We start from the raw sequence: 5,000 nt of genomic DNA on the forward strand, positions 1-5,000 counted from the left end.
CGCGGCATGGCTGCGGGGGCCGCGCGCGCGCGCCCAAGCGCCCAAGGGCCCCCAAGGGCCCCAGGCCCTCAGGCCCCAGCGCCCCAGCGCCCAGCGCGGGCGGGCGCGCGCGCGCGTGTGGTCTTTGAGGGGCGCCGGCCTGGTGGCTCCCTAAAGAGCAATAAGTGTCATTGCAGCTCTGGCAGGGGGAGACACTACTAGGTCCCAGCTGTCACCCCCCCTCTAAAAAATTCATTTCTTGGTATTTTGAGCTGAAATTTTGCACAGAGGTTGGCAAAAATCCAATCCACCTTCATTAATTTTCCCAGAATTTTTCGAGGTCGGGAAGTATTTGTTTTAATTTTCCTACCATTAGAAATCGAGTAAATCCGCAAAACTAGGAACCGGCCCGGAATGACCCCAAATTCAGTGGGCAGCCTCATAAAAATATGGCTGATTTTACTGGATTGGTTTCATGTGGAAAGCACGACGTTTTCTTGTAGGAATGCGGGAACCCCGGCAGCTCGCCTGCCGCGGCCAGCGACGTCGGGGACGCTGGCCTGCGCTGTCGAGCCCGCGAGGGCTGTCTCCGCGGCAGGCCCCCCCTGAACGGGGCACGACAGGCCACCGCGCTGGCTCGTCCAGCGTCGACAGTCCCTCGTCCAGGTTTCAGATCGCGCCAAGTCGAACCCATGACCTGCTCAAGCCATCGTGCGCTGCCGAATTCGCATCTGCGTGTAGGCTGCCATTCCACGCGGCAGCCCCTGTTTTCGTCAGCGTGCCCCCCTGACGAATTTTCCTGCCTGGCCCAGTCCAGCGTCCAGCCCCTGTTCGTCGAAAAATCTGCGCTGCCGATTTTCCACGCGGCAGCCCCTCTTTTCGTCAGCGTGCCCCCCTGACGAATTTTCCTGCCTGGCCCGGCCAGTCCAGCCCCTGTTCGTCGAAAAATCTGCGCTGCCGATTTTCCACGCGGCAGCCCCTCTTTTCGTCAGCGTGCCCCCCTGACGAATTTTCCTGCCTGGCCCGGCCGGTCCAGCATCCAGCCCCTGTTCGTCGAAAAATCTGCGCTGCCGATTTTCCACGCGGCAGCCCCTGTTTTCCTCAGCGTGCCCCCCTGACGAATGTTCGTCGAAAAATCTGCGCTGCCGATTTTCCACGCGGCAGCCCCTCTTTTCGTCAGCGTGCCCCCCTGACGAATGTTCGTCGAAAAATCTGCGCTGCCGATTTTCCACGCGGCAGCCCCTCTTTTCGTCAGCGTGCCCCCTGACGAATTTTCCTGCCTGGCCCAGTCCAGCGTCCAGCCCCTGTTCGTCGAAAAATCTGCGCTGCCGATTTTCCACGCGGCAGCCCCTCTTTTCGTCAGCGTGCCCCCCTGACGAATTTTCCTGCCTGGCCCGGCCAGTCCAGCCCCTGTTCGTCGAAAAATCTGCGCTGCCGATTTTCCACGCGGCAGCCCCTCTTTTCGTCAGCGTGCCCCCCTGACGAATTTTCCTGCCTGGCCCGGCCGGTCCAGCATCCAGCCCCTGTTCGTCGAAAAATCTGCGCTGCCGATTTTCCACGCGGCAGCCCCTGTTTTCCTCAGCGTGCCCCCCTGACGAATGTTCGTCGAAAAATCTGCGCTGCCGATTTTCCACGCGGCAGCCCCTCTTTTCGTCAGCGTGCCCCCCTGACGAATGTTCGTCGAAAAATCTGCGCTGCCGATTTTCCACGCGGCAGCCCCTCTTTTCGTCAGCGTGCCCCCTGACGAATTTTCCTGCCTGGCCCAGTCCAGCGTCCAGCCCCTGTTCGTCGAAAAATCTGCGCTGCCGATTTTCCACGCGGCAGCCCCTCTTTTCGTCAGCGTGCCCCCCTGACGAATTTTCCTGCCTGGCCCGGCCGGTCCAGCATCCAGCCCCTGTTCGTCGAAAAATCTGCGCTGCCGATTTTCCACTCCGCAGCCCCTGTTTTCGTCAGCGTGCCCCCCTGACGAATTTTCCTGCCTGGCCCGGCCAGTCCAGCGCCCAGCCCCTGTTCGTCGAAAAATCTGCGCTGCCGATTTTCCCCGACGAACCTGCAGCTGCACAAATCCGCGCTGCCACTGCCCCATTGTCTGGACCAACAGTCTTTTCCATCAAGCCCTGGACTATAAATCGTCCAGACTCATCGCCAGCACCCGCTGCCGATTCTGCCGACTTTGCCGATTTCGTCGGCGCTGCCGATTCCAACACTGCCCGCCGTGCCTGAACCAGCGCTGTTTCGTCAGCGTGTCCCCTTGACGAATTTCCCTGCCTGGCCTGGACAGTCCATCTTCCAGCCCATGTTCATCGAAAAATCTGCGCTGCCGATTTCCCCGACGAACCTGCAGCTGCACAAATCTGTGCTGCCGATTTCCCCCCCTGTCGGCATGGCTGCCGCTGCCCCGATGTCCAGACCAACAGTCTTTTTTGTCGACTTTGCCGATTTTGTCCGCGCTGCCGATTCCAACACTACCCCCTGCATCCAAACCAGCATTGTTTCGTCAGCTCTTCCCCTGACGATTTTAGCCCTGTAACAAACAGTAGGCCTCCAATCCCGCCAACGGGAGCCAAGTTGATAGGGAAGAGAATTGAATGACGCGCCTGGTCCTCGCACCCCGCCACCCGAGGGGCCTTTTTCCCGGCAGCCTCTGAAAAACTCTAGCTTTCACGGTCCTCGCCGCCCCTCACCACCATGGCAGGCCTCTAATCCCACCCATCAGCAGTTGTAGCCGATAGGGCAGTGATTTGAATGACGCGTCGCGGGCCTCCGGGTCATCTCACCCGGCCATTAATTGGAGCGTTTTTGGCTGGCCGAGGATGGGGGGATGGATCTCTTCTTCCGAAAAAGCAAACAGTACATCGGGAGTTATGTTGACGGGGCATGGAATTGAATGACCCGTCGCGGGCCGCCGGGTCATCTCACCCGGCCATCCCGGGGAGCGTTTTTCCCGGCAGCATCGGGGAAACTCTTGCTTTCACTGCCCGCTGCCCAAGTCCCCACTCGAATCGGCCCCCCGCGCCAACAAGCCAACGCTGCCGAATCGGCAGACACTGCTGCCGAATCTGCCGACACTGCCCCGCGGGCTGCCACTGCCCCAGTGTCTAAACCAGCGGTCTTTCTCATCGAGCCTTGGACTATCCAGTCCGTCCTGACTCATCGCCAGCACCTGCTGCCGATTCTGCCGACTTTGCCGATTTTCTCGGCGCTGCCGATTCCAACACTGCGCCCACCGTGTCTGAACCAGCGCTGTTTCGTCAGCGTGTCCCCTCGACGAATTTTCCTGCCTGGCCTGGACAGTCCACCGTCCAGCCCGTGTTCGTCGAAAAATCTGCGCTGCCGATTCTGCCGACTTTGCCGATTTCGTCGGCGCTGCCGATTCCAACACTGCCCGCCGTGCCTGAACCAGCGCTGTTTCGTCAGCGTGTCCCCTCGACAAATTTTCCTGCCTGGCCTGGACAGTCCATCGCCCAGCCCATGTTCGTCGCAAAATCTGCGCTGCCGATTTTCCCCGACGAACCTGCAGCCGCACAAATCTGCGCTGCCGAATCTGCCGACACTGTCCCGCGGGCTGCCACTGCCCCAGTGTCTAAACCAGCAGTCTTTCTCGTCGAGCCTTGGACTATCCAGCCCGTCCAGACCCATCGCCAGCACCCGCTGCCGATTCTGCCGACTTTGCCGATTTCGTCGGCGCTGCCGATTCCACCACTGCCCGCCGTGCCTGAACCAGCGCTGTTTCGTCAGCGTGTCCCCTCGATGAATTTTCCTGCATGGCCCGGCCAGTCCAGCGTCCAGCCCATGTTCGTCGAAAAATCTGCGCTGCCGATTCTGCCGACTTTGCCGATTTCGTCGGCGCTGCCGATTCCAACACTGCCCGCCGTGCCTGAACCAGCGCTGTTTCGTCAGCGTGTCCCCTCGACAAATTTTCCTGCCTGGCCTGGACAGTCCACCGTCCAGCCCGTGTTCGTCGAAAAATCTGCGCTGCCGATTCTGCCGACTTTGCCGATTTCGTCGGCGCTGCCGATTCCAACACTGCCCGCCGTGCCTGAACCAGCGCTGTTTCGTCAGCGTGTCCCCTCGACAAATTTTCCTGCCTGGCCTGGACAGTCCATCGCCCAGCCCATGTTCGTCGCAAAATCTGCGCTGCCGATTTTCCCCGACGAACCTGCAGCCGCACAAATCTGCGCTGCCGAATCTGCCGACACTGTCCCGCGGGCTGCCACTGCCCCAGTGTCTAAACCAGCAGTCTTTCTCGTCGAGCCTTGGACTATCCAGCCCGTCCAGACCCATCGCCAGCACCCGCTGCCGATTCTGCCGACTTTGCCGATTTCGTCGGCGCTGCCGATTCCACCACTGCCCGCCGTGCCTGAACCAGCGCTGTTTCGTCAGCGTGTCCCCTCGATGAATTTTCCTGCATGGCCCGGCCAGTCCAGCGTCCAGCCCATGTTCGTCGAAAAATCTGCGCTGCCGATTCTGCCGACTTTGCCGATTTCGTCGGCGCTGCCGATTCCAACACTGCCCGCCGTGCCTGAACCAGCGCTGTTTCGTCAGCGTGTCCCCTCGACAAATTTTCCTGCCTGGCCTGGACAGTCCATCGTCCAGCCCATGCTCGTCGAAAAATCTGCGCTGCCGATTTTCCCCGACGAACCTGCAGCCGCACAAATCTGCGCTGCCGAATCTGCCAACACTGTCCCGCGGGCTGCCACTGCCCCAGTGTCTCAACCTGCGGTCTTTCTCGTCGAGCCTTGGACTATCCAGCCCGTCCAGACCCATCGCCAGCACCCGCTGCCAATTCTGCCGACTTTGCCGGTTTCATCGGCGCTGCCGATTCCAACACTGCGCCCACCGTGTCTAAACCAGCGCTGTTTCTTCAGCGTGTCCCCTCGATGAATTTTCCTGCATGGCCCGGCCAGTCCAGCGTCCAGCCCATGTTCGTCGAAAAATCTGCGCTGCCGATTCCCCCCTGTTGGCATGGCTGCCGCTGCCCCCTTGTCTGGACCAACAGTCTTTTCCGTCAAGCCCTGGAC

This window comes from Populus nigra, chromosome 2 (genome assembly GCF_951802175.1).
Source record: "Populus nigra chromosome 2, ddPopNigr1.1, whole genome shotgun sequence".
Classification (NCBI taxonomy): Eukaryota; Viridiplantae; Streptophyta; class Magnoliopsida; order Malpighiales; family Salicaceae; genus Populus; species Populus nigra.